Source organism: Lissotriton helveticus (genome assembly GCF_964261635.1).
Source record: "Lissotriton helveticus chromosome 1_1 unlocalized genomic scaffold, aLisHel1.1 SUPER_1_unloc_43, whole genome shotgun sequence".
Taxonomy (NCBI): Eukaryota; Metazoa; Chordata; class Amphibia; order Caudata; family Salamandridae; genus Lissotriton; species Lissotriton helveticus.
This window is the reverse complement of record NW_027611685.1, coordinates 542,980-560,093: the sequence shown is the minus strand read 5'-3', so window position 1 is coordinate 560,093 and position 17,114 is coordinate 542,980. Positions and strand designations below refer to the sequence as shown.

Genomic DNA, 17,114 nt, shown 5'->3' with positions numbered 1-17,114 from the left:
AGACGAGGTAGTCCCAAAATTTGAACGATGCGCTCACGACACTTCATCGCCAGTAGAGTTCTAGCAATAGCAGCAAAAATAGTATTCCTGCAGCGAGTCCCAAAATGAGAGTCAATCCGCCAAACACAGAGTGCACAAACTTTGGAAATATTACTAGGACTGCTTCAAAAGGTGCTAACAGTCTAGAAAATACGGTCTTAAGTACATATACAATACCACTCGTATCAGACATGTTAAAGATACGACTTAACATTTCTGTGAAATGTATAGGGCAATTTGTAGTTAAGAGGGCATGTAACTCTGCAGAAGTCCTTGCGACTTGCAGATCATAGGTTTCTTTGGCCGAGGTCAGAGGCACAGTTTTTTGCAAAATTATGGCTTTCATTCTGCTTAAAGTTTCAATTCGTATAGAAGAGATGTTTAGTGAAGGCCAAAGTGGCAACTCCCGGCTATCTTGGTTTTAGGAAACAATAATTGCATTTCTAATATCCATCTATATTCTCCTAACTCTCTTTTTTGACTGTGCTCTTTCAGGTAATGTTTCATTGTTTTGCTCACCTCCAAACCTATCTCATTTCCCATTGATCGCTTTCCAGCAGTCTAGTCCCGGGATGTGCAGGATGGATATATGTCTGCAGCTCATTATCTCACAAATATTTGATTGCAGGTGGCAAAAGTTTATTTTTATTTATTTTTTATTCTTTTAAAACATCAATAAGAAGAAACTCATTGAGGGATACAGGTTACAGGGAGCATCAATGACATAATATGTGTGACATATGTAAACACATCATGGTTCAGCAGCATTGCCATTTACATCAGTGTCAGAGCAAGATCTACTAAGGTAAAGGGTGATCACAAGGTGAGGAGGACGGTGAGGACTATAAAACATGCCAATCCTAATCGCAGACAGTGCGTCAATAAAACAATAAATTGGGGAACATCCTTTACAACACGGATGTTACCCCGCAGTACCGTTACAACGCGTCTTTTACAACGCAAGTCGTAACCACGACTTGCACTGGAGGGCGCTCAAGGATAAGGAATAGTAGATTTACTATTCCAACACCATCCCTACTGTACGTAGGCTGGTGTTGGAATAGTAAATTTAACTATTCCTAAGTCCGCACCCCTACAGCGCAAGTCGTGGTAATGACTTGCATTGTAAAAGATGCGTTGTAACGGTACGCGTGGTAATACCACGCGTTGTACCGTCGTACATCCCAATAAATTATAAGGAAGTAGGTGTAAGGGGAATGCTGTAGGGATGACATAAGGGACGATCAACATGATGTGTAATCCATGCCATCTGCCGGTGCGGCTCCCGGCCCCACCGTCGACAGGGGAACAGAGATCACATGAACAGGAGGATATACATCATACTTCGGTACAATTGTACAGAAATTATGCATTCATGTGGTCCCAGACATAGGGCCATATGTATCATTACAAATTGCGATTGCAAATGCCAAAAATCGCAGAATTTCGGTGTTTGCAATCGCAATTGGGCACAGTGGTATATATGAAAGAAAAACTGCCACGCACAATAAGGAATTGCAAAATGTGCGATTCCCTATTTTGCGATTGCATTTAAGGAATCGCAAATTGCTATTCCTTAAATGCAATGTAAGAAGCACAGAAAAAGTGCAATTTGGCCTTAAGGAATCGCAAATTACCACCAACTTTAAATTGATGGTAATTTTCGATTTCTCTGAAAAATTCACTTTTTTGCATTTTCAAAGTTCCATGTGGCACACATACATGCCCTTAGGGCATGTATGTGTGCAACATGTGCACACATGCATATTTTAGGGGTGCAACAGGGTGTCCTTTTGACACCCTCGCATCCTTGAAATTACATTCTCAATTTGCGATTCTCTAATTGAGAATCGCAAATTGAGATCCTCTTCCCATTCATTCCTATGGGCCTCCATTCCCATAGGAATGAACGGGGAGGTATTCCTTAATTGCGAAGCATAATTTCCAATTCACAATTAAGGAATATGTAGGCTTCGCAAAATTATTTGCAAATCCTACATACATAGCATTTTGCAATTCTCAAATAGCGATTCGCAAAAAAACGCATTTGAGAATCGCAAAATCAGAGTTTGATACATATGGCCCATAGTTCCTTCATGTTGGTGGAATGTCGTTTTTTTGCTTCTATGTTAAGGATATACATATCCCAGTTCCCCCCCCCATCCATTCTCCCACTCCTCTAGTGAGTAGCATGTGTAGTGTGTTGGCCTCTGCTCGTGTACAGTGCAGGAGAGCATGCAGCCGCCTCTTAGTGTCCGGCACAGAGGCTGCTTTCCAAGACATTTCTATTTGGTGCTTGAAAAGTACGTATGAAAGGTCTATGGACCGGTGTAAGTGTTTGCCCCCCTTTGCTTTAGGGTGAAGGCCTAGCAGGCAGGATTCAGGAGTAGGTGACCGTGTATGGTCTGCGAGTTCCACTATGGTGGCTGTAACGTCGAGCCATGACACCTGTAGTTGTGGGCACTCCCACAACATATGTTAGAAGCTGGCATCAGCCAGTTTACAGCGCGGGCATTCTGGTGCTCGAATCAGGAAACATGCGCTGGATACGGTGGGGGGGAGAGATAACTGTGATGTGTGTATTAAACTGTGTGAATTGGAATTGAGGGTTCAAGTAATCCTTTGCAACAATGAAGTCTTAAAGTCACTTTCAATTTTTTTCGTCTTTCCCAAGAAGAAGGCGGCAGTTTCTTAGCGGTTAGGCTGCAGATTAAACCCAGAAAGCAGGTTGGAGCTGCCTGTTAGATTAAAATTTAACACGTTCAAACTGTTTTTTAAGTCTATTCCTGGCATTGTTTGGCTATTTCCTAAAGACGTTTGCTTTTGAGCTATGTATGTGTTTGTTGTTAATGACTCTTAGAGATCTCAGGTGCTGGAGGTGTTCGAGCGAGGAGGAGAATCTTAGATTGCATCTAGGTTGTGTTCAGATGTTTGGCTGAGGATAATCCTATTATTATAAAGCTAGATGGTTGCCTCTGCTCAGAAAATGATAGAGGGAGTTACAGAGAGTCTGAGACCATGGGGGGCTTTAGTGGATGCAGTGATCCAGAGCAAAGAACAGAGTGCTTTCCTTCATTGTGCTGGTCTTTTAATGCAAAAAATAAGGTCACTTATGGTAGCGCCTTTATGTGTGAAGACAAAGGGGGTAGAAATAAGGGTTTCTGGGAGAAATTTGAGAAGTCTATGTTTGAAGTTCTTGAACACGCTTTTAGATAGTTTATGGGGTATATGATAGGGTAGGAATTTCAGGCGTCTGAAACTAGTTTGGAGTCTAGTGATCTTCGAGAAAGGGAATCCATGGTTAAGGGCACCAAATTTCTAGAGTGGAGGGACCGGAGGGGAGGGACCGGAGTACTACATGCTCACGTACTGGGAAGCTCAGGGGCGTTGAGGAGAAGGGGGAATAGTCAGATGAAGGAAGGAAGGAAGGGATGGAGCAAATCATGGGGTGGCTGGAGGAAAGTTCCATGACTCCATTCTACAAAGACAGCTCGTTAAACAACAGCATCATGACAGAAAATGCCAAGAGAGAAGAAGGTACTCTTTCTGTTTTGGGCTTCCCAGCGTTATATGCATGCGATTACTAGGTGGAAAACAGCAAATCCTGAAGAGAGGGCCCAGCTGCAAATATAAAAAAGGGAAGTTGAAATACATTTGGTCAAACTATATTATGCAATTAGGAAGATAGAATCCGGATTAGAGGGATGGGGGATAGGATGAACAGTTTCCTAGGATGCACTTGGAAATTCGATAGACCGAGCCAGTCTGGAAATCTAAGCAGAATTAGTAAACAACATCATTCTAAGATGGGCCGCTACAGTGGAAATACTTTGAAGCTATAGAACATGATAGTCCTTCCATAAGAAGGACATGCTAAGTCCTATGTCGATATCTAGATTCCTAGAGTCATAGAGGCGCTGTCATTTTAGATTGGGCAGGGACTTTATATGGGCAGAGGGTTGATACATGATGCAGGGCCTGCAATGCCCAGATAGAGCCCCTTTACGCCACAAGAGCCCCAAACACCATCAGCGCACAAAAGGCCCCTGTAATCAAGCCTTGAGACAACAGTGAGGGGAACGCTCCTGAAAAAAGACTTAGTAGTGATTGAAACCAGGCACCCCCGTGAACAATAAGATTTGATATATGGCACAACATCCTACTGTCCACCGTGCTGTCTTGAGTCTTCCTGATCCATCTCTTACTCCAAGAGCTGTTTTCGTTTTAACAAAACCTTGGCCATATGCATCTACCTAAAGCTAGACTATGAGTGCTATGCGAGCGCCCTTTTTTTGTTAAGTTACTCTATGAACACCTTTGCTAGAATAAATAAGATGTGGCATATTCAAAGGAACTTTTATGCAAATATCTGTGTATGGTTAAATGTGTCTTAAATATGTCTTCATAAGTTTCAACAATAGTAATAAATGAGATGCTTTTACAATCAACTAAAAATTGAATATGCACATTCTGGTATTTTCCATTTAAATAATTTAAATCTCTTTACATCCGACAGAAAACAATCCCTGACAGCACAAAATGTTTAAGAATAATGAAGATAATATTGTAAATCTGCAAAAGGAAAGTACGAAACATTGAGTTCCAGTATTCAGGAAAACATAAGTCACGACAGAGGCAGCCGAAGCTGAACATAAACTGACAGATCTTTGAAGTACCGTCAAGGGCAATTCGGTGGTTCTACGAGTCTCAGCTGTGCACCTTCGTGCCTCAAGATGAAGAAATTACCTCTAGAAAATGAAGGAAACACTGATCAAACACTTCTTGTGTAAACATGTCCAATACCAACTCTGATCATGAGGTGGTTACACGAGTGCTCTGCTTCCTAGAGTGATATCAGACCACCATTCAGTGCTAGAGGTGTATTGTAAACTCCCTCAGCCCACTCCACAGCAACCAGCGAAAAGCACAGTTAACTGAAAGTTAAAAGAAATGGGGGTTCTGCTATATAAAACACAGAGTATATTTACCAAGCCTAAAACTGCATCAGATAGCACACACACAGGGGAAAAGCCATACACATGCAATGAATGTCTGAAGAGCTTTAGTCAATTATCAGGCCTATAAAAGCAGCAGCGAACACACACAGGGGAAAAACCATATAATTGCAGTGAAGGTGGAATTCGTTTTACGGAATCATCTAAACTCATGAGTCCTCAGCGAACACACACAGGGGGAAAACTATTGTAAAATAATAATAATAATAATAATACTGAAGTTTATATAGCGCGACAGCTACCTCTCACTGAGGTGTCCCGGCGCTTAGTGAGCAAGGGAGGAGGGACAGTGTATCAGGTGAAATAAGAAGTTAGTGATTAAAAAGCCATGTTTTTAGCTGTTTCCTGAAACACAATTCTGAGCTCGCATTGCGAGCATGTATGGCATTACGACGCAGGCTTTTACCCCACGTGCCATTACAACGCTGTTTTTACAACGACTTGCTCTGTAAGCGCTGGATAGTGGAATAGTTTAATTTTCTATTTCAACTTCCGCCCACGTTACAGTAGGGATGGTGTTGGAATAGAAAATTAAACTATTCCCTATCCAACAGCGCCCTCCAGAGCAAGTCGTTGTAACAACTTGCGTTGTAAAAGCAGCGTTGTAATAGCAGCGCGGGGTAATGCCCGCGTTGTTATGGCTGTTTACCGGGAAAAAACATTCAAGGGCAATGGATGTGGGAAGAGCTTTATATATTTATCATGCCTAAAATTGCATCAGAGAACACACACTGGTGAAAAACCATATCCTTACAGTGAATGTGGAAGTAGTTTTAGTGACTCATCAACATTAAAGGTTCATCAACGAACACACACAGGGGAAAAACCATATCATTGCAGTGAATGTCTGAAGAGTTTGCATAAATGATCGCACCTAGAGCGGCATCAGAAAACACACACTGGGAAAAAACCATTCAAGTGCAAAGAATGTGGAAAGAGATTTTGTGATTTATCAAATCTAAAACAGCATCAGCGAGCACACACTGGGGAAAAACCATACCATTGCAGTGAATGTGGTAGAAGTTTTAGTGAATCTTCAACATTACGGAATCATCAGCGAACACACGCGGGAGAAGGGAGAAAACCCATACCATTGCAGTGAATGTGGGAAGAGATTTTGTTGCTTATCATACCTAAAATAACATCAGAAAACACACACTGGGGAAAAACCATTCCAGTGCAATGAATGTGAGAAGAGAGATTGTGATTTATCAAACCGAAGACGGCATCAGCGAGCACACACTGGGGAAAAACTGTAGTGTGGCCTCTAGGGTCACACTATTCTTTTCTAAAGTTAGCCTTAGTTAGCAACTATTTTAGCTGCATGTCTTTTTATTTTTGCGCACGACACTCTGAGCTCAAATTGTTATAGTTTGCTCACAGCGTACAAGGTCGAAAATCAAGCCACTATGCTTTCCAGTTCTTGTCATTCCGTATTACCTGGATATAATATGAGGCACTTCTTGGCACGATTGAGAAATGCTTGCATTATACTAACACACAGCAGCTTCCTCAAGACAGACGGTAGATTTCCTTCTACAAACTAGAGCCTTGCTGAGCCTATGATGTAACCTTACTCCTACGTTCTAAGCTGAGGGTTCCCCAGAATTGTCCCAGAGATCTTTTTTTATATAATATACATAATTCTACCAGGGGAGGGTGGTCTAGGCATTATAGCCGTATTATCCACTGGTCATTCAGAATTACCTCCCCCTTCTTATTTTATGGTATTGTAACTTTGATGATTGTTTTAATCTTATGTATTATTGTGCTGGTGCTAGCTCGTTTACTGCATTATGGAACAACGCAGAGAGTTTGTTAGTTGAAAAATAAACATTTTAAACTTTACATAGACTCTGCATTATTTGGTGTGGACAAGCAAGGGTGAGTGAGCAAAAGGGTGTGCATTGCTACCGCGACTCTGAGAGGTCGTGAGTTCCGTGTTCTGGGTTTGTCTAAGCATTAGGTATCTTCAGAAGGTCTGGGGAGTTAATGAGACACTATAGCTAGTTGGTATAGGGATTGTGGGTTCTTAGGTGTAAGTGTAGTACAACCAATCTTGCACTAAAGGCCTATTTTCTTGTGCATATTTCTGTATGCGCAGAATCTCTACAATTAAACCATTCAAGTGCAGTGAATGTGGAAGTAGTTTTAATGACTCATCAACATTAAAGGTTCATCAACGAAAAATCACTGGAGAAAACCCATATCATTGCAGTGAATGTGGAAGTAGTTTTAGTTCCTCTTCAGGATTAATGTATCATCACCAAACACACTCTGGAGAAAAGCCATACCATTGCACGGAATGTGGAAGTAGCTTTCATGATTCTTCAATGTTAAGGATTCATCAGCGAAAAACACACAGGAGAAAAGCCATATATTGGCAGTGACTGTGCAAAAAGCTTTTGTCAATCTTCAAACCTAAAAATAAATCAGTGCGCACTCTACCATCACCATCAATGAAAGTGTCTATTCTGAGCTATTGTTTATTTCTCTACAGCTAGGAAAAACATGAAATATCAGGAAACCCCTTGGGAGACTTGCACAAAGTGGACAAAAAGTAAAGAAACATTGTTGGTTTTTATTCTGTGAGAGAGTTTTAAGTAAAGAAATCCAAGCACACCTGGCCATGTTACCTGTAAAATCAACACGATGAACAATGCTTGGACTAACAAGAGTATTTTCAGCTAATTTTAGAGATTAGTAATAAAACATATATAAACCCAACACACTCAAAACAATTTAACAAGCACAAAAGAAGGATTCTTCAGAGCTGTCTGTGGTTTTGGTCATTTTATGCATCATTATTGTTCTGTGACAGTGGCCAGAGAACTGTGTAGAAAAGCAGAAGTGAAAGCAGGAGAATGTGAGCTGCAGCTCGCCGGGTTAACCCTCGCAGTGCATGACATTTACCTCTGAATCAGGAGAATGTGAGCTGCAGCTCTCTCGGTTAACCCTCGCAGTGCATGACATTTACCTCTGAAGCAGGAGAATGTAAGCTGCAACGCTCTGGGTTAACCCTCGCAGTGCATGGCACTTACCTCTGAAGCAGGAGAATGTGAGCTGCAGCTCTCTGGGTTAACCCTCGCAGTGCATGACATTTACCTCTGAAGCAGGAGAATGTGAGCTGCAACGCTCTGGGTTAACCCTCGCAGTGCATGGCACTTACCTCTGAAGCAGGAGAATGTGAGCTGCAGCTCTCTGGGTTAACCCTCGCAGTGCATGACATTTACCTCTGAAGCAGGAGAATGTGAGCTGCAGCTCTCTGGGTTAACCCTTGCAGTGCATGACATTTACCTCTGAAGCAGGAGAATGTGAGCTGCAGCTCTCTGGGTTAACCCTCGCAGTGCATGACATTTACCTCTGAAGCAGGAGAATGTGAGCTGCAGCTCTCCGGGTTTACCCTTGCAGTGCATGGCACTTACCTCTGAAGCAGGAGAATGTGAGCTGCAGCTCGCTGGGTTAACCCTCGCAGTGCTGACATTTACCTCTGAAGCAGGAGAATGTGAGCTGCAGCTCTCCGGGTTAACCCTTGCAGTGCTGGCATTTACCTCTGAAGCAGGAGAATGTGAGCTGCAGCTCTCTGGGTTAACCCTTGCAGTGCGTGACATTTACCTCTGAAGCAGGAGAATGTGAGCTGCAGCTCTCTGGGTTAACCCTCGCAGTGCATGACACTTACCTCTGAAGCAGGAGAATGTGAGCTGCAGCTTTCTCTGGGTTAACCCTCGCAGTGCATGACATTTACCTCTGAAGCAGGAGAATGTGAGCTGCAGCTTTCTCTGGGTTAACCCTCGCAGTGCATGACATTTACCTCTGAAGCAGGAGAATGTGAGCTGCAGCTCTCTGGGTTAACCCTCGCAGTGCATGACATTTACATCTGAAGCAGGAGAATGTGAGCTCCAGCTCTCTGGGTTAACCCTCGCAGAGCATGACATTTACCTCTGAAGCAGGAGAATGTGAGCTGCAGCTCGCTGGGTTAACCATCGCAGTGCATGACATTTACCTCTGAAGCAGGAGAATGTGAGCTGCAGCTCTCTGGGTTAACCCTTGCAGTGCTGACATTTACCTCTGAAGCCGGAGAATGTGAGCTGCAGCTCTCTGGGTTAACCCTCGCAGTGCGTGACATTTACCTCTGAAGCAGGAGAATGTGAGCTGCAGCTCTCTGGGTTAACCCTTGCAGTGCTGACATTTACCTCTGAAGCCGGAGAATGTGAGCTGCAGCTCTCTGGGTTAACCCTCGCAGTGCGTGACATTTACCTCTGAAGCAGGAGAATGTGAGCTGCAGCTCTCTGGGTTAACCCTTGCAGTGCATGACATTTACCTCTGAAGCAGGAGAATGTGAGCTGCAGCTCTCCGGGTTAACCCTCGCAGTGCATGACATTTACCTCTGAAGCAGGAGAATGTGAGCTGCAGCTCTCCGGGTTAACCCTCGCAGTGCATGACATTTACCTCTGAAGCAGGAGAATGTGAGCTGCAGCTCGCTGGGTTAACCCTCGCAGTGCATGACATTTACCTCTGACGCAGGAGACTGTGAGCTGCAGCTCTCTGGGTTAACCCTCGCAGTGCATGACATTTACCTCTGAAGCAGGAGAATGTGAGCTGCATCTCTCTGGGTTAACCCTCGCAGTGCTGACATTTACCTCTGAAGCAGGAGAATGTGAGCTGCAGCTCTCTGGGTTAACCCTCGCAGTGCTGACATTTACCTCTGAAGCAGGAGAATGTGAGCTGCATCTCTCTGGGTTAACCCTCGCAGTGCTGACATTTACCTCTGAAGCAGGAGAATGTGAGCTGCAGCTCTCCGGGTTAACCCTTGCAGTGCTGGCATTTACCTCTGAAGCAGGAGAATGTGAGCTGCAGCTCTCCGGGTTAACCCTTGCAGTGCTGGCATTTACCTCTGAAGCAGGAGAATGTGAGCTGCAGCTCTCTGGGTTAACCCTTGCAGTGCTGACATTTACCTCTGAAGCAGGAGAATGTGAGCTGCAGCTCTCTGGGTTAACCCTTGCAGTGCTGACATTTACCTCTGAAGCCGGAGAATGTGAGCTGCAGCTCTCTGGGTTAACCCTCGCAGTGCGTGACATTTACCTCTGAAGCAGGAGAATGTGAGCTGCAGCTCTCTGGGTTAACCCTTGCAGTGCATGACATTTACCACTGAAGCAGGAGAATGTGAGCTGCAGCTCTCTGGGTTAACCCTCGCAGTGCTGACATTTACCTCTGAAGCAGGAGAATGTGAGCTGCTGCTCTCTGGGTTAACCCTCGCAGTGCGTGACATTTACCTCTGAAGCAGGAGAATGTGAGCTGCATCTCTCTGGGTTAACCCTCGCAGTGCTGACATTTACCTCTGAAGCAGGAGAATGTGAGCTGCAGCTCTCTGGGTTAACCCTTGCAGTGCTTACATTTACCTCTGAAGCAGGAGAATGTGAGCTGCAGCTCTCCGGGTTAACCCTCGCAGTGCTGACATTTACCTCTGAAGCAGGAGAATGTGAGCTGCATCTCTCTGGGTTAACCCTCGCAGTGCTGACATTTACCTCTGAAGCAGGAGAATGTGAGCTGCATCTCTCTGGGTTAACCCTCGCAGTGCTGACATTTACCTCTGAAGCAGGAGAATGTGAGCTGCATCTCTCTGGGTTAACCCTCGCAGTGCTGACATTTACCTCTGAAGCAGGAGAATGTGAGCTGCAGCTCTCTGGGTTAACCCTTGCAGTGCTTACATTTACCTCTGAAGCAGGAGAATGTGAGCTGCAGCTCTCTGGGTTAACCCTCGCAGGGCTGACATTTACCTCTGAAGCAGGAGAATGTGAGCGGCTGCTCTCTGGGTTAACCCTCGCAGTGCTGACATTTACCTCTGAAGCAGGAGAATGTGAGCTGCAGCTCTGGTTTAACCCTCGCAGTGCATGACATTTACCTCTGAAGCAGGAGAATGTGAGCTGCAGCTCTCCGGGTTAACCCTCGCAGGGCTGACATTTACCTCTGAAGCAGGAGAATGTGAGCTGCAGCTCTCCGGGTTAACCCTCGCAGGGCTGACATTTACCTCTGAAGCAGGAGAATGTGAGCTGCAGCTCTCCGGGTTAACCCTCGCAGGGCTGACATTTACCTCTGAAGCAGGAGAATGTGAGCTGCAGCTCTCTGGGTTAACCCTCGCAGGGCTGACATTTACCTCTGAAGCAGGAGAATGTGAGCTGCAGCTCTCCGGGTTAACCCTCGCAGGGCTGACATTTACCTCTGAAGCTCTCATGTAGAACAAATGAGGACACAAAATTCTTCAGCCATGAAAATTATGATTACGTTTTAACTGTGACAACAATTGAATTGATGTTACTCTTTTGGTCTGTCCTGACAATGTAGCAACTGTTATACAAGTATGTTATCTATATAGAAATAGGCAATGGATGAATGTGGAAGTATGCCTGTATATCTTCAGTAGGGATCATGGACCAACTAAGTGCTGAATATTGATCATCTCCATCGCAATTGCATTGCAAATGCTTTTTTGATACACTGTTTTTTATATTGAGTATCTGTCTCCATGACACATTGTTCTCTCAATTTTTGGAAACAAAAAGATAAAATTATATATAAATAATATTTAAAAAATAACATTGGTACAAATAAATATATTTTTGAAAACTCATTATACTTGGTTGTTCACAATTTGTCTTTTCTTAATTCAAAGGTCCACTTTGTTATTATATTTCCTACATTTTTTTTCACACTTGTAGAACAAATGATGATCGTAGTCGGAATTCCCGTCTACGAGCCTTACTCGTCAGCACATTACACAACCTCGCATTACATTAGCGACAAAAAAGTTAAAATCTCAAAGCAACTTGCCCCTACGCCTGGCTAGGAAAAACCCAGGCAACACAAGCTTATTTAACTACAAGCAAGCACAACAAGCCTTCAAATCATCTATATACAGGGACAAACAATTGGTGTGTGATCAGTTCTCCCTGAAGCTGGTTCATGCAAGCAAGAACTCCAACACAAAGTTATTCTGGTCACTAGTTAACAGGGGTCCTTTAGGTAGAAGTGGGCATGGTAGCGCAAATATAACCTCAGAAGAATGTGCTCCGTTTTTATCTAAACATTTCCGTGACCACTCAAACAGGGGCGGTCATTCTAGCCCCCCCATCAACTAATTTAGAGTTATACCTTTTGATGCCAAACGCATAGGTAAGACCGAGCCTAACAACTTAGATAATCATGCCCTGGAAGCAAAAACATTTGACGGAAAGGAGCAAAGGGAAGACCCACTGATGGAGACCTTGATGACACCAGAAGAGTTAAGAAACAACATTGCCCATACAATCAGGAAAGCAAGGTCAGAAGGAGCTCCTGGGCCTAACGGTCTTCCTCAAGCCCTGATTAAATCGGATGTAGATTTGTGGTCGGACATCTTGGCCTCCGTGTTTTCATACTGTAGGCTAAACCACTACATCCCAGAGTCCTGGAAAGGCACTATTAACCACCCAATCTAAAAGTGGAAAGAGAAATGACCCTAAGAACTTCCAAATGATAGCTCTCCTCGACATCGAATCTAAATACTATGCCAGTATTTTTCTGGAAGAGCTGTCGGCCTGGGCTGAATCAACAAAGCGCCTTCGCTTCAACCAGACCGGCTTTGTTGGGAACTTCGGAACAACTAGTAACCTACTTGCAATATCTGTTTTGATGGAGAAAGCGGGAGTCCAAGGTATCCAACTTCACAGCTGCTTTGTGGACTTCAAAGCGGCTTTTGACCGGGTGCCGCGGGGCCGTCTGTGGCAAATAATTAGAGACCTGGGGCATACCTCCGACCTATTTAAAAGCCATAATTCAACATAATTCGAAAACCTGGATTAGAATAAAGTTGGGAAATGGGTGTCATGTCTCAAGGAAGATTTCGACTAATAGCGGTGTCAAACAAGGCTGCGTGTTGGTTCCACTCCTTTTTAACTTTTTTATTACAGACTTATGTCCTTAACTTGCCAAAGTCCATTCTCACCCCCCTCAAATAGATAGATCCCATATTAGCAATCTGTTATATGCTGACGACCTTGTGTTACTGACCCATACAAAAGATAAACTCCCTTGAACTGAATTTGTCAAAAACTAAAATAATTTCTTTTCGGAAGCGCAAGCAGCAGAGAGGTGGGTTGGTCTTTAATAATAAAAACATTGAAACAGTATATCATTACAAATATTTGGGAATATTTTTGTACGCCAGAGGCTCCTTTGTAAAGCAGAAAGAGGCAGTAAGGGCAAAAGCCTGGTCACGCGAGGTTGCCTCTGCGAAACTTTCAAAACAACTACTTGGCCCAAGCCTTACCCCATTGCTAAAGGTGATGAAGGCAAAGATAACCAACTCACTATCATGTGGGCATGAGATCATGATGGGCGCATTAAGTACCCCTCTAAACAAATTAACCACCAACATTTTTAAACAAGCATGACGCCTGCCTAGATCCTCGTCGCTAACCCAAATCAGACTTGAACTTGGACTATTAGACCTTCATGGTGACGAGGCTGGCACGTTTATCAAGCATTGCAATAGACTGCGCAATTCCCGGGAAGGCAGCTTCGAGGCTAGACTTTGGAATTAAATATTGACCAGCCAATCTAGCCAAAAACATCGACATCATCTCAACCATTCCTTGCAGCTACTCCGCGTCAAGGAATACTGGGGAACAAATCCATCACAGCCGGCATTAAAGACTGTTATTAAGAGAAGTGTCCAGCTATGGTCCTTTCATTCAGACAGGGTTAAACTGTCCAGAAGGAAACATGCCTGGGCGGGTATTTCTGACTTCAAACTGGGGGTTGAATCATCTTATTTATCATGCACGTTTGCACTTTTTTGGAAGTTAAAATGTATTGTCCTGAGATTTGGAAAATGGCCTTTTTTAGAGCATTTACGTAAATGGCGGCGCCCAAATGTCAGTACCGAATGTAGAAAATGTGGTTACCGCTCTGAAGCAATGGAGCACATAGCCTGCACGTTTCCCGCATTGCTTAATGTCAGAAGGCACTTGCTGTGTGATGCATGGAACAAACTCGGAGCTCGTACATGTCGCCAGGCAATAATAGCCACCATGAGCTCTGAAAAGACAAAGCTGAACATTCAGTTTTATTAAATTTGCCACCAGAGCGGCCAAATCACTGGGCAAATATGGGGCCGCAAACCTCCTTGTCTCTGCCTGCATCGTTATTCAGCCCCACAATGAACTCATGAACATTTGATCACCCAGTATAGTTTATTTGACCATTTATTTTTACCTAATACTAATTGTTCTTACTTTTTTTTTTGCAGAGTTTTTATATAGCGCGAACTTGACCCGATCAGAACCGGGTATCAGAGCACTTTACATAGCACCAGTTACGTTACACAAGGACACACATACATTTTTGTTAGGCACGGGGCGATTAAGTGATTTGCCTAGAATCACAGGAGGTTTGGCGACATTACCGAGACTCGAACCAGGTTCCCCGGGTCCGAGGTTGAGCGCCCTAGCAGTTAGGCCAACTCCTCTCCCCACTTGCTTACTTACGGCTTGAAAATGTATGTCTAAGTCTCCCTCTCCAGCTTTTTTTAAGTAATGCTATTATTGTCTTGTCAACCAAGGCTTTTAACTTTTTAGGCAATTGGTCATTAGCCGGACACTTTAACTACATCTCACTTTTTAGCAAGATTAACACACCTTTTTAGCACTAAATGTGTCTTTAAAAAAAAAATCCTTGTATACATGAATTACGCAATTTTAAAATTGAATGCTTGAAATGTATGTCTAGGGTGGAGGTGTTCAAACTGGGGTTGTGCCCCCTTAGGGGGGCCTCTGGTGATCCCAGATGGGGCGACAGGCTCTGGCCCAAAAAGATGTTATACTGATAACAGTGCTTTATTTTAAGCTGAAAATAATGAGCGGCATTAAGCTGCTCTCCAATGGGCCGTCACTAACATGTTTTGTCATTTATATCCTAGCTGGGAGTATGTGTCAAAAGGGACGGGCCTCCAAATGTTCTTCAAAACCTCCACCCCTGATTCAAATTAACTCACTGTGGGTACTTGTACCCGTTATTAGAACATTGGAATGTTGGGAGCTCCATTGAAGACAACCAAGTAGCTCCGGGCTTGTAATGGCTGGTATAAGTCCGGAACTCCAACATTCCAATGTTTCTCTTCATGTTTCTCCCTTTTTAATTTAGAACATTCTCCTCTCAGTGGGTGGAATGTTCTAATGGCCTTATAGCCTTTCTGCCTCAGGGTATACCGGTTGTTAAAGGCCCTGAACCTGTGTTTTGGCCCGAGCCGCAGGCCCTCGGCAGCGGGCTATTAAGCTATAGTAAGGCCTGCCTGACTAGAACAGTATGTTGGGCAATCATGCATTTGATTGCATTTTTAAAACAGAACTTAACTGCAATGCTTAAATAAGTTTAGACATATTTAAACATTGCCAATTTAATAGAATAATTGTGAAAAATTCGATGGGGCGCCCTATGATTGCTGGGAGGAAGGGGGGCTTGTAGTTAATACAAGGTTTTAAGACCACTGGTCTAGGGTGTTCTTCATCGGAGAGGTGTGACGGGCCTGATGTAACACTGTTGGTTAGGCAAATTTTAAAGGAGAGGGCGCAGAGACTCAAAGCCAATGGATTTCAATGTCGAACCCGTTTATAACCACTTAATCATCCTCACAATTGCAATAAGTGACTGGATCAGGCCCCCTCCTCCCATGTCCAGATGGGCTGCCAGCTAGGTATATTCAGCACAGGTTTGGAAATCAAGGTTTGAGATGTAAAACATGAAAGTAATAGAAACATGTACGCTGTACAAAGGGACGGTGATGGTGATGCCAAGCCCTATGTGTCAGTGAGAGTACTGCTAGCAAGAGTGTGTACATTTATCAGCTAACAGTGCTGCTCCATGGGAAAGGTCAGCCATCCCTCATACCTGTCAAACCCAACCTATTCTACACTCTCTCCAGCATCATCTGTAGGAGAATGGATAGGGTGTGGGGGACAGGAGTTGGCCTAACGGCTAGGGCGCTCAACCTCAGACCTGGGGATCTGGGTTCGAGTCTCGGTAACTACGCCCAACATCTTGTGATTCTGGGCAAATCACTTAATCTCCCTATGCCTAACAAAAATGAATGTGTGTCCTCATGTAACATGACTGGTGCTATATAAAGCGCTCTGATACCTGATTCGGGTCAAGTTCGCGCTATATAAAAGTCTGCAAAAAAAGAATGGCGAGTAACAATAAACTCTCTCGCATAAACCCACCCTATTCTACACCCTCTCCAGCAGCACCTGTAGGCGGCTGGTGAGTGAACACTAAACTCTCTCTCATAAACCCACCTTTAGCAGACATGGGGGTGAACACTTCAGCAAAATGCAACAAAACTAGGGCTGCTGATCGACCCCGATCACAGGCCCAGAGTGGCTGGTCCTAGAGACCCACGAGGACTAGTTTGGTCCTGTGTGGGGGTGAAACTTCACCGGTTCGTTACAGAAATGCTGAGTATTCACAGGGGGCAGGCAGCCTTTGTTCTGGAAGATCATGGGCATTGAGTGCTTATGACCAGGAGTTTCTCAGCCCCTTAATATGATTTATAGACAGTACATATAGCACTAGTAGAGCGGCTGGTGTCAAACTCTTGATGGGGGAAGAGTCGCGTTTCCCAAACCGCTGCAGTTTGAGCTGACCCTAGGAAACCACCCAAACTTCACACAACTTGGCCTCCACTGGTTCTTTTGGTATGGCACCGCCAGAACCTCCTTTAGGCTTACTTCAGGAAGTAGTGGGTTTGAAACTCTGTGACTTGGATTACAGTCCGTCTTTGTGTAAGTAGCCCTAAAGTTGTAGGGTGCTTCATAGGGTTAGCATTAGAGTTGGAATAGGAATGCCCCCTGCATTTTTTCAGAGTTTTATTAAGCTCGCACTCGACCCGAAGTTATCGGGGATCATAGTGCTTTATATGAGCCCCAGTTGCGTTACAAATGGACACATTTTTGTTAGGCACGGCGATATTGAATGATTTGCCCAGAATCACAGGATGTCTCACGTGGCGGATCATAGTGCCATGCC

At 44.1% G+C, this 17,114-nt stretch overlaps 1 pseudogene; it reads left to right on the top strand.

Moving 5' to 3' along the window:
• The first annotated feature begins 5,691 nt into the window (after window positions 1-5,691).
• The window catches only part of LOC144806072 (uncharacterized), a 53,078-nt pseudogene continuing 41,655 nt past the window's right edge, over window positions 5,692-17,114 (top strand).